Source organism: Palaemon carinicauda, chromosome 30, assembly GCF_036898095.1.
Source record: "Palaemon carinicauda isolate YSFRI2023 chromosome 30, ASM3689809v2, whole genome shotgun sequence".
NCBI classification, from domain to species: Eukaryota; Metazoa; Arthropoda; class Malacostraca; order Decapoda; family Palaemonidae; genus Palaemon; species Palaemon carinicauda.
The window spans coordinates 23,542,668-23,561,575 of record NC_090754.1 but is presented as its reverse complement, the minus strand read 5'-3'; the positions used below and the strand labels follow the sequence as shown (position 1 = coordinate 23,561,575).

The 18,908-nt window shown below is 49.0% G+C and overlaps 1 protein-coding gene and 1 pseudogene across 3 annotated transcripts in view; both read right to left on the bottom strand.

Moving 5' to 3' along the window:
• The window catches only part of LOC137622926 (focadhesin), a 252,821-nt gene that overhangs the window by 40,541 nt on the left and 193,372 nt on the right, over positions 1–18,908 (bottom strand). The gene's annotated exons all lie outside the window — the stretch shown is intronic.
• LOC137623945 (5S ribosomal RNA) lies at positions 15,211–15,329 on the bottom strand (annotated as a pseudogene).

Genomic DNA, 18,908 nt, shown 5'->3' with positions numbered 1-18,908 from the left:
CCACAGGATTTACCGGCCATAGGCCCAGGACAACGGCGGGGATGCTCCATAACGCAGTAGGAAGCACTACGAGACACAAGAACGCACAGGAAAAGCACAAAGGAACCACGTGAGACACAAAGAGTCACACTGGGATTAAGGAGAGCGGCGAGATGATATCGCGAAGCGACCAGAGAACTTACTGGAGGTCGAAACCTAAGCAGGCATGCTCTCTGACCCAGGGTTAGCCTCAGGGCGCGTATCACTCCGCTTGAGGTTACCCCTCATAGAAAATGGGTATAGAGTAGACTACACAAAACTCTGGTCGGTTGGGAGGAGATCCCAGATACTCCTAAGAAAGTAGTTCGAGGTAAGTACTCCGTGTTGGAACAAATGCATTTTAAAAGCAGAAGACATTCTTTACTATTCTTGACCTAAGCAAAATTAGGAGACCTACCATCACTCACTAACGATGAAGATAGAATGAATTCAGTAACTTCAAGTGGTTTACAAGGACCACTAGGTGCAGGTTTCTAACAAAACAAATTGAGTACAATAACTGGCTGGTTGGTCCCCCCAGAGGGGAGGGATGTATAGGTTATGAGAAAAGATGACAAATTTGAAAGTAATTTGTATTTTTCCAAACAATACAAACCTGTAGCTATTTATAGGGTTTATACTTTCGGCAAAGGTTGAAGTCTAGCCCTAAAACTTTTAGCGAGATAAAACCACCCACCCGCTGGTTAGCGGGGTGGATGGGTGGTAGCTGCTCACACACACACCTGTGTTGTATCGTCACCTTTTATTGCAGGCAAGACTTATCGGGAGACAGGTGATGGTGGGCCAATTTGCATAAATAACTACAGGTTTGTATCATTAGGAAAAACACAAATTTGTTATTTGTTCCACCACTAACACAAACCCACACTATTTATAAGGATTGACTTACCCTTAGGAGGGTAGAAGTCCAAACCAACTGTCTGCTCTTTGACCCGGGGTTTTCCTTTACGTGCTCTGCACATAACAGGGAGAAACCCTGATACCTCGCTAAACAATTCATGCTATGCACGGATAGTGGCTGAGCAATCTGTGTAATTGTGTGATACTAGCAGTGTGACAAGGTTAGGCAAGACTTCTTAATCTGTGTGATTGTGAGATACTAGCAGTGTGACAAGTCTAGGCAAGAATTCTCAGAAACGTATGAATCTTAGAATCAACCACAGATGTTACCCAATCCCACCTCCCCAGGGGGTATGGGGATGTTACACAAGGGAATGGATCTACCTGCAGACAGTTTAGATCAGCTTTTCAGAGTACCGTAGGTGCTGTTACCCCACAGCGTGGAAGTTACTCTTAACCCCTTGAGACCAGGGCAGTGCTACACTGGTCTTGGAGGGTTTCTGAGTACCAAAGACACAGTCCAAGACAGAGTCTTTGCCCTCTCAAGGAGGCAGCGGCGGATTTAGGGGGGGGGGGGGGGGGTGAGTAGGCCATAGCCTAGCGCCCCGCGAAATTTGATTCATAATTCGGCGTGGGCACTTTATAATCAATGTAAAAAAATTTCTCCACACTTGTGTCAATGAATTTCTGCGAAATAACATCTACACAGGCAATTACAACATTTGCAATTTGGCAATTAGGCATTTGCAATTTGGCAATTCGCAGCATTTGAGCTGTGCAATGAATGTGGTGTTTAGTATGCATGAAAGTGAGTTATATTCACTTTATCGGTTCAATGACTTTGAATTTCATACAGTTTGCTTGCAAGCAACATTTCGAATTCGCAAGTTGATGCAATAATGCAAGCTCGGTTTTCTGTCAATCTATCATATAAATTGTGTAAATAATATTCATTGTGTGTGGACCAGTGGACTTTTCTTTGCTTCTTGTTGGGTCCACGTGGCGCGATTACTAACGTTCAATCTGCACTCTGATTGGCTGTTGAACCCTGTATGCACATGCTTACATGTATGCATTAATGACTCATGATAAATCTTGTGCAATTATTTTCACGAATACTCTCATCTGTGTGCTTTATTTTGTGCTAGGATGCTTTTTTTATCAGTTTGCTCTTTCTGCCTGAAGTGTTCACTCTCATTGTTTTCTGAGCGCAGTGGTCTCATCTGACTTCTTGACGTAGCTTCCGGCTCATTTCTGCTCAGGTGTGAATTTCATTGATTGAAACCTTTTCTATTTGCCTGTCGACAAAAACAGGAAAAGACTAACTTGTCAAACATCAGTTACAAAAAAAGGTTCTACCTCTCTTACTGTCGAACACGTCTCAGTTTTCTCGTTGCTTCATCCCTCATCTGTTAATGTTTGGAACACCCTTCCTAATGATGTCGTCAAGTCAAATGATTGTTATACTTTCAAAAAACACGTTAATGCTTTTTTTCTCTCTAGTTTCTCAACGTTTTAGTTTTTCCATGTTAATTTTTTTGCCTCATCAATGTTTCTTCTAATATTTTTATTTCTATCATCGATGATGTGCCGTTAACTAGGCCTTCGGGTGTATGCATCTCTTGCTTTCTGGTTGGTCGCCTAAATTGATCATTATAATAATAATAGTAATAATAAATACTTCGCCAATGTTTTTATATATAGCCAACTTTTATTAGCATCTACGTATCTATGTAACTACCTACTTTTGTCATTTCATATACCTAGTTACATTTTAAATATCTACTGTGGGTAGAGCCATAATATCTATAGTTAATAATTATTCATGTTTTTCATTTTTAGGATAAGGTAGTGAGGCTGCACTGACCACTGAGGCATAATGGAGAAATCAACAAGTCGTAATCGTGATCAAGGGAGAAAGTATAAAGCAGGCTCTGTCAAACGACAAGAAAAGGCAGATGAAAAGGAAAGAGTAAAAAAACTACTAAAAATAACTCAATGGTTGGCATATCTAACAGTATCTGCACCTGCAAAGTCACAAATTCACACTGAATCTGGTCCTAGCTTGAACAAACCAAGTACAAGTGTTGGTGCTAGCTTGAACAAACCAAGTGCAGCCACAGCGAGTACTGAACGGTCTGAACCAGATGTAGTTAGCGCAATTGATCCTGAGCGCAGTGAGGAGACACAAGAGGAAGTGAAAGCTATGAATACCGGTACTGAACAAGGATTTGAAAATGATCTTGGATTATGGCCTAAAATAATTCCTGAAAATGTGTGTGACTATTGGTTGAAAAGGGAAGTGCAGAATGTCGACATTGATGGTGATTTTAAAGAGTCAGCTGTGAAAGATCTAAACAGAACCCGTCATTGTACAAAGACATTATTCACTCGAACTCATTCATTATCTGGCTAAGAAATTAATCTTAACTGGCTCTGTTACTCTAAAACAACTGGTAAAGTGTATTGTTTTCCTTGCAAGCTTTTGTCAAAGGTGCAAAGCTCATTCACAACTGGCTTCAATGGCTGGAAGAACGCTAGGTATGTCATAGAATCTCACAGTAGGTCAGATCAGCACAGGAAAAGTATGGTCGACATGATATATAGAAAGACTACGGGTGTCCGTATTGACTCTAATCTAGAGCTACAATATGAAAGTGACTGTGAGTACTGGCAGGCAGTATTGAGGAGGTGTGTAGATGTTTTAAAGCTACTTTGCGAACGCGGGCTAGCCATTCGGGGTAAGGATGAAGTAATTGGATCAGCACACAATGGAAATTATCTTGGGATTCTAGAGCTGCTGAGCATATACGACAGTTTCTTGGCAGCACATATCAAGAAACATGCAAACAAAGGTAGTGGACATACTTCCTACTTGTCGCATGTCATTTCTGAGGAAGTCATTGGAATAATGGCAGAAAAGGTTATGTCCTCAATAACAGATGAAGTAAAAACAGCAAAGTACTTCTCAATTTCTGTCGACTCCACACCAGATATTTCACACATGGATCAACTTAGTTTTACAATCCGCTATGTACTGCTTACTACAGGTCCAGTTGAAAGGTTTTTGCAGTTTATTCCCATGCTAAGCCACACTGGCAGAGATATTGCTACAACTGTTCTTGATTTTCTTAAAGAGAAGAACATTTCAGTTCTCGACTGCCGAGGACAGTCCTATGACAATGCCAGCAACATGTCTGGTAAATATCAGGGAACCCAACAGATAATCAAGAACGAGTGCAGTGAAGCTGAGTACATACCATGTATGGCTCATTCCTTAAACTTGGTGGGTAAGTGTGCCGCAGAAAGCTGTCCTGCTACAGTGTCATTGTTTGGTCTGATACAAAACTTGTACTCCTTCCTTGTCGCATCTACTTATCGTTGGAGGAGACACCGTGAGGTAATAGAGACTAATAAAGATAAGAAGTTGAAAGTTGATAAAAAACTTTCAGACACTCGTTGGTCAGCACGAGCAGATGCTGTAGCTGCTCTCAGTAGAGCACACAAAGAAAACATCATTGTTCTGGAAGAGTTTTCCTCGGATCAGAATCAGCCAGCTGAAACAAGAGCTGAAGCAAGTGGTCTTCTCAAAGGTTTGAAAAAACTTGAAACAGTGATTCTTCTTGAAGTTTGGGATACAGTATTGGAAAGGTTTCAGAGTGCCAGTATTCAACTGCAAAAACCTGGAATCTCCCTCAACACAGCTGTCACACTGCTGGAGTCTCTTTTACAGTTTGTTAAAGACCTGAGATCCCAGTTCGATGATTTTGAAGCAAAAGCTATGGCTAAGTGTGATCCCAGTGACGTGACTGGTAAAGTTGCATACTACGCCGACAGGCAGTCGCAGCGTATGAGAAAGCGCAAGCGTCACCACGATGAACTAGACTCGGTGGAGGATGTTACGCTGACAGGGAGAGACATGGTTAGAGTGACTGCTTTCTTGCCAATCATTGACAAGCTCTATGCTGCCCTAACACAACGCCTTGCAGCTTACAGCGACCTTCAAGAGAAATTTGGGTTTTTATCAGAAATCTCAAAAAAAAACAAACACTGAACTTGAAGCAGCTGCTGAAAAGCTTGTGTCTTCATATCCTAATGACTTGGAGGCGGGATTGGAGTCGGAGCTTTTACAGTTTGCACACCTCATGAAATCCATTCCAAGAGGTTCATCTGAAAGTGCTCCTTCATTAGGTGGTGTAAAAGCTGCACAAAGACAAAGTCCGGAACTAGAAATGTATAAGATAATTCACAGACATGACATGGTTGAAACATTTGCTAATGTTGAAATTGTATTACGACTCTATCTCTGCATGTTTGTCACAAACTGCACTGGGGAGCGATCATTCTCCAAGCTGAAACTACTAAAGAATTATCTAAGAAACACCATGGGGCAGAACCGCTTATCTTCACTCACCCTGTTGAGCATTGAGCATGAAAAATTAAGGGTGCTTGATTTTACTGATGTCATCAAACAGTTTACAAGTAAGAAGGCTCGAAAAAAATCATTTTTTTAATGAGAAATAGTTGAGTGTACCGTGCAAATTGCAAGCAATAAACAAAACCCACTCATTTTGCCACTCACTTCAGTCAAACGGTATTCTCTTTTGTTTATGGTGTATTATTGAAGTTATTATTTTTCAATGGTGCATCATTATAGTTGGGGATCTCCTTAGTTAATGGTGTATTATTATAGTAATTTTTTTGTTATGCTTCAAAAAAGCAAATGTGTAATGTTCAACTGTGAAATGGTCACTTGGATAATTATCAATATATTGAATATTGTTTAAAAAGAAAATTTATTTCAACGCTTATCTCTTTAGTTAATGGTATATTATTATAGTTATTTTTTATTGTTGAGCTTCAAAAACTCATATGGGTAATGTTCAACTGTGAAATGGTAATTTGGTTAAATTTCAATAAATTTAATATTGTTTAAAAAGCTAATTTATTTTAACGCTTCGCTCGTACACTGATTTGAGGGCCCGGTAAGGTCACCGGGCCTAGGGCCCCGCACAACCTAAATCCGCCTCTGCAAGGAGGGATCTCTGGGTCTGAAAACTCATTGAGAGCCCTCATTAGTCAGAACTTGCCAAAACGCATATTCCGACTCTTACTGGTCTCCTCCTGCTGTAGGACTTGCAGCGAAGTCTCCTTCTATCCCCAACAGCTCTTCTTGGGGAGTGTCACGGGCATTCCCTGAGTGGCTAGCTGGCTCCATCCTAGTCCTAGTAGAGGACTTTGGCAAGGTTTTGGAGTCCTTAGATTCCTTCCTGGGAAGGATGTAGGACTCCAACATTGACGAGGGTGGCATGTTCCTTTCAATTCCCGACTGAGTAGACCCCGCGGCGCGAGGAGAGGTTTCCCCCATTGGTGAGATGGGGGAAAGTCTCTCTTCGCGTGATTCCCTTGGGGACGGGAAATCTTCGTCCGAAAGGGAAGGAGAGGCAGTCTGAGGAATTGAAGGAACCTGCCGCGAAGGTCTATGTGGAGTCAGTTTCGCCCTTGGGGAAGTGACCACGTCTGGAACTCCTCTTTTTCTCTTCAAAGGGGTAGAAGAAGCCATGGTTCTGTGTCCCAATTCAGAGAAGACAGGCTTAAGAGCCTGCGTTACGGCTCTGATCAGTGTACCAAACCAAGGCTGTTGGCTGACAGATGCGCTGTCAGACATACCCCTTGAAGGGACAGGGATTGAAGGATCCCTGGGAGGAGTTCCCATCATTGTTGGGTTCACCTATGGTGGCTTTGGGGTCCTGGACCCCTCTCGATGTTTCCCTTCTCCCACAATGCGCGGTGGTATGCGCTTGCGGGGCGGGGGTGGGGGGAGATGAGGCAATGGCGACCTTACCATGCGTAGTTCAGTAGTCTCGTGCACGGGAGGATATTGACGCTCGCGCGAGGGAGAACAATGACGCTCGCGCGAGGGAGAACAATGACGCTCGCGCGAGGGAGAACAATGGCGCTCGCGCAAGGGAGAACAATGGCGCTCGCGCGAGGGAGAATATCGGGGCTCGCGCGAGGGAGAATATCGGGGCTCGCGCGAGGGAGAATATCGGGGCTCGCGCGTGGGAGACTGCTGGCACGTGGCTGCGCGTGGGAGACTGCTGGCACGCGGGTGTGCGCGGGAGAGTATTTGTGCGAGTGCGGGTGAGCAGGATTACCACGTTGAGTGCGCGGGCGCACGGGAGAGAGTTCGCGCGCACCTATACCAGCCGTAGGGCGGCGTGCAGGAGAAAGATCCCAAGCGTCCGCTCGCAGTTGAATCATGTGAGGTGTGACGGAGCGTGAGAGAATGTTGGCGCCCATCCTTAGGAGAGGATGGGCGAGCGTGTGCAGGGTGCGCGCGCGTATCCTTGCGGATGCGCGCAGGAGAAGGCTGGCGCGATGGTACTGGTTGGCGCGAGGGAGAAGCCAGCATTGTTGACTTCCCAGAAGTACTACTTTCAGTAGATCGTTGGCGCGCAGGTTTTTCCTGGCGCGTATGATGATGCGTAGCATGGCGTGCAGGGGAGTTGGATGTTGTGCACGTATGGGCGCGGGCAGGAGACCGATGGCGCATAGGAGGTTGATGGCGCGCAGGTGAGCACTGGCGTGCAAATGAGTGTTGGCGAGCAGCTGGGCGTGGGCACATAGGAGAACGTGGCCGCATATGCGCATGAGGGCGCGCATAGTGCGTGATGGAGCTATGCTGCTGTTGGAGCGTATGCGCGTGATGGAGCTATGCTGCTGTTGGAGCGTATGCGCATGTTGCCGCATACGCCCTTGATGCCCTGTGTTAGGGTTTAGTGATGGGGCCTGACGAGCTACTAAGGAGCGTTCGTCAGGTCTCGTTGGCGCGTAGAGCATATGTAGTTGGCGCGCAATAGCATGCTTTGGTGGAGCGTTATTAGGCCCATGTAGAAATGGTGACGGCAGGTCGGCAGGTCTGTTGGATGGAAGGTCAATGTGTCCTTTAAAAGGACGACCTTCCACCGAAGGAGATCGCGAACGATCTGCAGAGAGGTCCAGGACCAGTGCAGGAGCACTGACAGATGATTGGTCTCGAGGCTCCTCTGCGGTGGACTGCATCGAAGATGTTGAACCAAAGAGGTGCCTCCTCACCGCAGGTGAAGGAAGGCCTCTAAGGCGAAGAGGAGCCGAGCCTTCCGACGAATGCGCCCTCTGGGGGCCGTTGCATCAGCAAGCTGACCTTCTGCAGTCCTCTGAAGAGGAGTCTCTAAGTGAACTCCCGCGAGGGGGAGAAAAACTAGCAGGAGAGACTGACGATGGACTTAGTTTCTCCTTCGTAGGTTGAACAGGAACGGGAGAAACTAAGCCGTCAGCTACCGTAGAGTTTGGAGAGGCAGAGGTGATGGGTGATACCGCATAGGATACCTCTGACACCACAACGTCGACAAGAGACAGAGGATCAACCTCTGACGGTGACAACGACTGCTTGACAGCGGCACCCAATCGGATGTAGTTAAGCAAAACCTCCATGGAGGTCGAACCCGTAAGCCCCCAGGAGGACCAAAGCTGGAAAAAGAGAGGTTAATGACATATCCTACCCCGGGGGGAGAGGTGGAGCTGTTTACCTAGGGGAAGCAACGTCATCTCTAGAGTCCCGAGGTTGGTAAACAATACATCGGTCTACGCTACCACTCGACGGTCGGTCTCTTTCAGAGGAGGTTTGGGCAATGGAAGAAGAGGCCTTGGGTTTTTCTCTTTTCGAAGCAACCTTCGAATGAGAAATATCCCGTTTGGACTTCTTCCATCGTCACGAAAACCTCTCCCACTGGGAGGTAGACCATTCCCTACACTCACTACACCTGTTGTTGCTATCACACCGTTGGCCCCTACAAGAAGGATAAAGGGCATGAGGATCAGTCTCAACCGCCAACATGAATGTTCCACGGGCGGTCAGGAAATCCAGGGCAGATGTACATGATCGCAGAGGCCAACTTCACTTATACAGAACTAGAAAAAAAAGACAAAAGCAATTAAATGGCTGCCAAATGACGGCGAGGATGAGTGTGGACACGTCCGACCACCATCCAAGCCGAGAGCAAAGTGAGCTCAAGCACAGGTGCGTGAGAGGGGGGGGGGGGAGCAAGCTACCCTCCCCCACCCCAGCTAACTAGCGGTGTGGGTAGTAAACCCTCGTTAAAAATTAATGGCTCTTCATTTCAGCTACGCCGAAAGTATTACTGTACCCCTATTAAATAGCGTGGTTTGTATTCCAGTTACGGAACAATTCACTTTTTTAGTTCGACATACGTCGATATCGACTTACGACACGTTTCTCGGTCACTATCTCTATTGTAAGTCGACGACTACCTGTAGTGGCAACGAGGGGAGAGATGGGGGTACCCTCTCCACGATACCAACTACAGTCCAAATGGCCAAGGCACCAGCCACCCGTTAAGATACTACTGCTCGAGAGTTATTGGGTCCTTTGACTGGCCAGACAGTACTATATTGGATCCCTCTCTCTCGTTACGACTCATTTCATCTTTTCCGTCACATACACAGAATAGTCTGGCCTATTCTTAACACATTCTCATCTTTCCTCATATACCTGACAACACTGATATTACCAAACAATTCTTCTTCTCTCAAGAGGTTAACTACTGCATTATAATTGTTCAGTGGCTACTTTCCTCTTGGTAAGGGTAGAAGAGGCTCTTTAGCTATGGTAAGCAGCTCTTCTAGGAGAAGGACACTCCAAAATTAAACCATTGTTCTTCAGTCTTGGGTAGTACTATAGGCTCTGTACTATGGTCTTCCATTGTCTTGGGTTAGAGATCTCTTGCTTTAGGGTACATTCGTGCACACTATTCTATTTTGTTTCTCTTCCTCTTGTTATTTTGAAGTTTTCATCCTTTTGTTATTTTAAAGATTTTATAGTTTATGAAAGATTTATTTTGATGTTAATATTGTTCTTGAACTTCTCTTGTAGTTTATTTCCTTATTTCTTTTCCTCACAGGGCTAGTTTTCCTGTTGGAGCCCTTGGGCTTATAGCATCCTGCTTTTCCAAAGAGGGTTGTAGCTTAGCAAGTAATAATAATGATAATAATAATAGACCAAAACCGAAGATCTACGCAGGTATCTAGACATTCTCTTCGCAACTTGTAGCGGGAAGGACTCTATGAGAGAGGAGGAGCTAGATAGTTTCCAGGCGTGAAGTCGCAGCGAAGATACGGCTTTGTGAAAGATGTTTACATGTGGCAGTTAAGAGTAGATTGAGTCACGGAGGAAGTTCTCTCGGGATCTCCGTTGGGAATTGTAGATGAGTCAGCCGGCTAAGACGGGACTATAGTCGACAAGGCATGCTCCGATGAGCAAGGATGGGGAATGGACAAATCCAATTCCGGCAGAATCTCTGGGGATCTCAGTCGGGAGTTGTAGACAGGTCAGCGGGGCATGACAAGTCTGCTGGGCAAGACGAGTCTGATGGGTGAGATGAGTTTTCTAGCGAGATGAGATTGCCGATGACGAGGCCTGCTCCGAAGACCAACGACAGGGAATGGATGAATCTAATTCCCGCCGGAGGAATCCCCCGAAGGGAAGATCAAACATGTGAAAGAAGTGTTTCTCGTGAATAGGAAAAGGCGACCAACGTCTGCAGCCGCTGTTGAGAATTCTTCCCGCAAGCAGGAAAATTGATGAACAGTGGCTGTCAGAAGGACTCTCCCTCGGAAAGGAGAATTCCAACACCTAGAGGTGAACCTCCTGCCTGCAATCTCTGTTTTCCCATCAAAGCATTTTTACTCAAGTTGAAGGTTGATATCAAGTGTTGCCTGAGAAATGTAGCCGACGCTCGAATATAAGTTCTCCCTTGATGGTTTTACCCCTTGTCTGCTAGGAAGGCTGTCCTCATCTCTAGGAGTTTTAAGTAACGGTACCATTCCAACTCTGACCAGAGCTCGGAGGCCGAGTGGTACAGCATGTGTTCCCCCACCTTCTCTGATCCAGGGAGGGGCCAAGGAGGTTGACTACTCAGCGGAAATTCTCATTTGTTAACTGTCTTCTCACGTCTCTCTTCTGCCCGGAGCCCATAGAGGCCATAGAAAAGGGAGATCCCTCGTACTGAATAACCTGGTATCTGGCTGCCCCTGAAGAGGATGGATTCAAAGGAGTCTGAGTGGTCTTGACGAACTAGAGTGGAATGGTGACTTGAGAGACGTAACTACTGTTGGCTGAAAGTCTCGTAGAAGGAAGTGACTACCGTCATCTTCAGTCTTGGACCCAGTCGATCTGCAGAAAAACTTCTGCAGGCTGATGACGACCGATAGGCGAACTCCCTGTGGGAGAGTCATTATCAGAGGGTTGACGAACAAGACAGAGGTCAAGCTAGGGGTTGGTTGTATATGCCTCTTCAGAGGAAGATCACACGGATGGACGCCTGATGTTGTTTCTACAAGTTCTGAGGGAGCGTAGGCTGACGGAAGACCAAGAAAAGATGCCAACAGCATCTGGTGTTCCTAGGCGGTATCCGTCCAAGTACTGACCACACCCAACGTTGCTTAACTTTGCTGGTCAGAAGTAACCGTGATACTAAGTTGCTATAGCCCCAGCATAAGCCAGAGCTGAATTTAATCCCCTAAAACAAAAGGAAAGTAAAAGGGAGAATAACCCCACAGGGTTGTCTCCCAATACAGGTATGAAGGGCCAAGAAATTGGCCAAAGAACTGTGACAGAGAATTGACAAGTTTTTAAGCTTGTGTAACAGATCAACACTCAGGTCCATACCCTAAGTTCTAATAGCCACAATTACTTTCAAGAACATACACACACACAATATCACCTTAACAATGAACTTCCTTTATATTTCTTCCTATCTTTCTTTTTTCCCTTCCAATTGATGCTGAGCTCTCAGCTCCATTAAATCTTTGTTAGTTAGCTCTTCCTAAACATATTGCACAAATTTTTCAATATTTTCCCCTTAAACATCTCCTTTGAGAATATTAGCAAATTCCACAATGTTCGTCTTGTTAAACCATTTAAAAAATATTACCAAATATTCTTAGGCATGAGCTCTTACTAAATTGTATACTATAGTGACTGAATATAAGGTTTGTAATCTAAGCAAGTTTATTCTTAGTTTTAAGGGTTCCAGCCAATGCCGAGTGAAGCATAATCATTAGCAAATATTTTTACAAAACGTAACTAGAGCAGCAACTCAGTAGAAGGATGCCATTGCCATGCCTAGCCGTCTTATTTTGCTCTTAACCCCACTGCGTACTTTTACTTTGATATATTTTTTTTCAAAATCTACAGAATTTATCCTTGGGTCATACCACACATTACAGTATTATTATTACTACTAGCTAAGCTACAACACAAGTTGGAAAAGCAGGATGCTATAAGCCCAAGGGCTCCAGCAGGAAAAAATTGCCCACTGAAGGAAACAGGGAAATAAATATACTACAAGAGAAGTATTGAATGATTAAAATATTTCATGAACATTATCAACATTAAAATGACAAATTCGAAGATAATTTGTATTTTTCCTAACCATACAAACCTTAGCTATTTACAATGGGTTTACCTTTTAGCGCAGCTGAAATGGCGAGCCATTAGAATTTAACGAGGGTGTATTACCCCCGCGCTAGTTAGCGGGGGGGTAGGGGAGTGGTAGCTAGCTACCCCTCCCCCCCTCACACACAGATGAATGTTCACTTTCACTTAGAGGTAGGACTTGTCTTGGGGGACAGGGCTGGCGGGCAAATATGTGTAAATAGCTAAGGTTTGTATGGTTAGGAAAAATACAAATTATCTTCGAATTTGTCATTTGTTCCGTAACCGAAATACAAACCACGCTATTTACAATGGGTGACTTACCCATTAGGAAGGGTGGAAAGTCCCCAGCCATACTGGCTTTGGCTTTAGCCAGGGAATGGAATCCGAGTGAGTCGCACTCGAGAAAAGGAGTCCCTGCACCTCACAAGCTCCTTGCTCCGCAAGGAACCGTGTGGCCTACATAAGCTTGTGTGTGAAGGAAGAAGTGTGACCCGTCCTAGGCAGTTGACCTGGAGTTCCAGAAGGAACTCTGGGTTAGGACGTTCCCAATACCACCTCGTCAGGGTATGGGGGACGCGACAATATTGACTCAATACTCGGAACACAAGGAAGCATGGTTTACCTGCAGAGGTTTGAGGTCAGCTATGCAGAGACCAGGATGCTGCCTCCCCGTAGAGGGGATGATGAAGAAAGAAATAAGGGCCAGACATACTTCTTTCGTTCATGCAGACTAAAACCTGATAACAATGCCCTCAACCTTCTGCTACCTGTCCAAAAAGGAGCCTGAGGTTAGACCAGCTGTTGTGTAGCCACCACAGAGCGATAGAAAACGTATCGAGACTCCTGCGGGTCACGCCCTACAGGAAGCGGGCTGCGAAGGTCATTAGACGCTTCCAGACTCCAGCTTGTAGCACCTGTGTCACAGAGTAGTATTACTCGAAGGCGAGGGACGTTGCGATGTATCCAAAATCGTGCTGTAGGGCGACGTGACGGGGGAGGGTCTGGAGACAGGTCGAGATGAATGTCCTTGAGTCCGGGCTGAAGAGGTATACTGGTGACTCTCCCCCGTGTCCTCCTTGTGCTCCCAAATTGGCTGCAACTGAGGACAAACTGCAGCTGTTCCCAAAGCTAACCTCTCGATTCCTTTACTGGCAAGAAAGAGAAGGTCTTGGGACATCAGATACAGAATGGAGACTCGAAATCTTGAAGGAATTGGACCGAAGGGCCGGGACCCCCAGATTCTGAGTCTAGCCAACAACTCAGGAGCGAACCTGAATGTTGCCTTCCCCTCTTCCTTAGAAAGGGGGAGTCGTACGAGACCAAGAAGATTGCTTACACACTGGCCGTGGCCAGAGTGAGCAGGAGACCCAAGGCGGAATACAATCCGAGGCTTGTCGTAAAGGGTCTTGAGAAGATCTCTTAAAGGACTAAAAGTCCGAGCCATGCTCCAAGTTGGAGGTCTTCCTCCGACTAGAGCAGGGACGATCGTAGCTTCGCATGAGCGAGGAAAGATCCAGCGGCCAGGAAAAAGTTATTCCTTTAAGCCTGAAGGTCAGGGAAAGGCTGAGCGACAGGCTTCATTGCCGAGAGCGGAAAGGAGTTTCCTCCCGCCGAAAGGCAATAAGACCGTTATTGCTGGAGAAGAGGCCTCAAGGGAAGAGGTATATCTCCCACGGCACCAACCACCTTAGACTCTTCACTTTGCCTGGAAGACCCCTGCGGATGACTATCGCAGATGACGCGACTGTAGCGGGTTCTCTCTTCTTGAGGAGGAGGCGTAGTGTCTCCAGGCATGAAGCCGAAGCGACGCCCCGGTTTGGGAGAGATGTCGCAGTGTGGTTGTTTGAGTAGTCTGCGCCGTGGGAGAAGCTCTCCCGGGAGTTCCGTCAGGGGAAGCAGAGGGTCCAGAAACCGTTCTGCACATAGTCCCAGTGGAGCTCTCCCATTGAAAGGTTGACAGACAACCTGGTCTTGTTGAGACCCATTGTCCACAGACAAAAAGGAGGGAAGACGCAGGCGTCGAAGTTGTCCCACCATCACCGGAATGCATCTTGCCAGAGTCTCGGGGTCTGAGACTGGGGGGAAGAACAGCGGAAGCTTGAGGTTCCAAGCTGTCGCGATCAGGTCCCCCAGACCAGGACTTGCTGGTTACCCAAGGTCAAAGACCCCCATGTACACTCTCTCTACGAGGCTCTGCTCGGATAGTTGGAGAGAACATTCCCCTGCCTGGAATGAGGGAGCCGATGGTGGTATTGAGAGAATCTCAATCATCCCGGTATCTCTACTGCAAGATGTGAAGGTGTGAAAATGCGTCCCCTGCTGGTTAGAATACGCCAGAATCATGAAGTCAACGCGCACGGGGCGACTTGGCAGGAGCTGTAGGATCTGTAGAGGGGCCAGACTAAGGCCCCTAAGCCTGCCTGAATGATGGAGAGGTATCCTTCAGGTCTTGACCATAGGCCTGGACCGGAACATGCCACCCCCTTTCCTTTGACGAGTCCGAGAACAGCATCAAGAATGTGGGGAAAGGACGAGAATATCCACTACCATCAAGAGGCTCCATAGGTCAACACCCATTGCAGGTCTAATAGTTCCGCTGGTCCCATGGGGGCCAGGAAGTCCGGTTAAACGTTGCCTGAAGCCACCGGAACTTGGACCGCCCCACATGGAACTTATCCTGAGGCGACCGTTCGGACTATAGACGGGTCAATGAGGAAAGGAGAACTAGGAGACGTTCCAAGGTAGGGCTGAAAGCTCTGCTTGACTGAGAACAGGTACTGCGACTCTCCTCAGTCTTGCCACAGTCAACTGAAAGGAAGGCTCGGAGGATGTGGTAACAGAATCTGGCGTCCCCAGGTGGTCACCCATCCAAGTACCGACCAGAACCGACGTTGCTTAACCTCGCTGGACGGACGAGAAGCGGGGTTTCCAACGTGGTAAGGCCGTTGACTCAATATCATGGCCAGATACTCCAGATGTTGAGGCAGAAGAAGAGAAGGCTCCAAGCAAAATACCATGAACCCACACTCATGGTAAGCATCCGGAAGCTTGTCCCGGCGCTGAAGAAGGTCGAACCCGAGCCTACCGGAGTTGACCAGCCCTCCAAACAGCAGAGGAGGCGGAAGCCTGCACCTGAGCGGCCATGAGGAAGGCAGGGAGAGTTCTCTGGGGAAAAAAACCTGCTATGCCACGGCGGGATAGCCACACTGCATCATAAGCAGGAATACTTGCAGTCTAGGCTGAATTCGACGAGCTCCCTGGAAGATGGATGGAATGGAAACTGAAAGTACCCGTCCTTCCGATCCAGGGTTTAAGGAGTCCTGTCGCCTCGTTACCAGTCTGATCGATTCTGCTGTTCTACGCTGGCCGAAGTTTGTTCGACAAACTTGATCAGGGCTGAGAGGTCGACTACGGAACTTCCCTCTCAGATCCTTCCTTACAAGAAAGGATCGACTGAAGAGGCCGTGGGTGAAGCCGTCGATGATCCTATGGAAGACCTTCGCCTAAGGTATGGATCATTCTGCCCAACCGGGCAACTCTTGCTGACGCTATGGCATAGAGGTTCAGAGACACTGAATTCGCTGACAGAGATGGCAGGCGCGATATCCTTGGCTGATCACAGAGATTGTGTGGGAATGGGCATCGGGAAGCTGTCATTCGGATGAGTAACCTTAAGCATCCTCCCAGCGAAAAACCTGCAATCCTAGAGTTCGTGAACTCTGCCGCTCCTTTTAGGACTATGCCCCCCCGGGGGAGCCTCCCGTGCCATCTGTTCCTGACAGGAGGAAACTGCAATTGGACACCTTGTCCCAGTTGTCGTAGCCGATAACTTAGGCCGACGTGGTTGCAAGAAAAGGGCGCTGGAGCCCTGCAGAGTCTGGAAGAAAGCGCCTTGGAGGAGTGAAAACGGAAGTCGATTTCCTCCGCACAGCCGCTGTCTAAGTCTCTGTCCTTGGGCACAAACAAACTCTTCTCAAGGATGGAAGGGTGTCTGAGGTCTTCGACCTCCACAGATGAGACACTCGAAGGAAGCCCTCAGTCAGCGCGTCCAGATGGAGCAACATCGAGCTTGTCCGCAAGTTAGATACTTAACGACGAAAGGCCAAGGTGCCTGAGCTCGAGAGGAGGAATGTACCCATGATCTTCCTGTAGCTTCCTTGAACCAAACCTCGGGCCGTAACTGAGGAGGGAAAGGACCTGGTAAGCCCCCAGAGGAAGGGGTAAGCAGTCACCCCTTGTCCGATAAAGAAATCTCGAACGGAAAGCCCCCCCCCGCCAAAAATCCTTCCAGGGAATGACGGGGAAGGGCTAACCCAGGTTCTGGAAAGAGGAGCGTTGCTCAGATCTCCCTGAAGTTTCTCCTATTCTTGCAAGTGCCATGCTCTGCGTTTACGGGGTGAGGCCGTGTTCTGGAAATACGCTCCAGAAGAACTCGCCAGGCTGGCCATGCTGCGAAAACCCCAATGGGAATCGTGGTCGCAATCGCCCTGGAGCTCGCGCGATGGTAATTCAAAGATTTGCGCGTGGGCGAACGTGGAAGCGCCCATGCGCGGTAACGCAGGAACGCAAACGAAGGTGAGCGAAGGAGCACAGAAGGAGGGCGAGCGTGGTAGGAAGGGCGAGAGCTGGTGGTCGGCGAGCGATAACCCATAGACGAGCAATGGATACTGCAAGAAATAAGCTGACGTTTGTGCGAAGAAACACTGTAGGTTCGAGCAACAGAACACCGTCGGTTCGCACGACGGAACACCGTCCGTCCGCGCGACGGAACACCGTCCGTCCGCGCGATGGAAAACCGTTGGTTCGCGCGCGGGCGAACATTGGAGAGCATGGGCGTGGACGCGCATGAGCGTAGGCGTGCAGGCACGTGGGCGTGTGGGCGCGCAGGTGAATGATCGCGCGGGCGCACAGGCAAGCGGTCGCGCAGGCGAGAGGTCGCGCAGGCGAGAGGTCGCGCAGGCGAGAGGTCGCGCAGGCGAACGGTCGCGCAGGCGAACGGTCGCGCAGGCGAACGGTCGCACAGGCGAAGTCGCGCGGCCGCGCGGCCGCGCGGGCGCGCAGGCGAACGATCGCGCGGGCGCGCAGGCGAACGGTCGCGCGGGCGCGCAGGCAAACGGTCGCGCAGGCGCGCAGGCAAACGGTCGCGCAGGCGCGCAGGCGAGCGGTCGCGAGGGTGGGCAGGTGAATGAGCGCGAGTCCGAGGCGGCGAACGCAAGCGTTAGCGCGATGGCGAGGAAACGCGCTGCCGCGTGGGCGAGGAAGACCGCTGGCGATATGGATCAACAGGCGATCGGTGGTTAGCTGGTGAGCGCTAACACGCAGGTTGGCGATGGCGCGTTGTGGCATGCCGACGCGATGGCGAGCTGCATGCGAAGGTGAGCGATCGCGAGCAGCATGCGCAGGTGGGCGATCGCGCGATGGTGATCAGCATGCGCAGGTGGGCGGTCGCGCGATGGCGATCAGCATCCGCAGGTGGGCGGTCGCGCGATGGCGAGCAGCATCCGCAGGTGGGCGGTCGCGCGATGGCGAGCAGCATCCGCAGGTGGGCGGTCGCGCGATGGCGAGCAGCATCCGCAGGTGGGCGGTCGCGCGATGGCGAGCAGCATCCGCAGGTGGGCGGTCGCGCGATGGCGAGCAGCATCCGCAGGTGGGCGATCGCGCGATGGCGAGCAGCATTCGCAGGTGGGCGATCGCACGATGGCGAGCAGCATCCGCAGGTAGGCGATCGCGCGATGGCAAGCAGCATGCGCAGGTGAGCTAGTAGCTGGCGAACCATGTTCCTTCAGAAGTGTTGGAGAACGTTGGCGTGCCGGCTGTAACACACGCGGGCGATCCGGAGATCGCCGAGAGACAGGTGATCGCTGGCGAGCTGATGATCGCTGACGAGCAGAAGGCAACGCGTGGAAGCCTGCGCATAGAAGAAGAGTCCTTGACCCCGACTTGAACCGAAGTTCTAGATTGCGAGGGCGAACGTGGGCGCACAGGGCGCGTAACAGGAACCATCAGGAACAGCAGGGATGATCATCATGAGAGCGCTGACGAACAGGAGAGCGCTGATGAGCAGGAGAGCGCCTGTGTGCTAACACTGAGCAGGAGCAGGAGAGAACACAGCAGAAGGGCGCGCAGGGGAACCCTGACACGCAAGGGAAGAACCCCCGTGGGAGGCAACCCTTTGCCCCGAAGGGATCGTTGTCCGCCGGGAGACTGATGTCCGTCGGAAGACCGTTGTCCGTCGGGAAGACCGTTGCCCGTCGGAAGACGAGATCAGACTGCTGTCCATCTGCACCAAGGCGGAAGATCAAGAAAAAGGAGTTGTAGGCTGCAAACGGAGATTCAAAAAGGCGCCTCTTAGCCCCCTTATAGGGAGATGAGAGGCCCTTACGACGAGGCGGACGGTGGGCCTTACGGCGAGGGAGGCCAACAGCAACAGAAGAATCCTCCGAAGAGGAGTCTCAATGAGTGTACTCTCTCGCGAACGAAAGAGAAACACTTCGTAGAAGAGACTGGTCAGCCAGTGACCTAAAAGGAG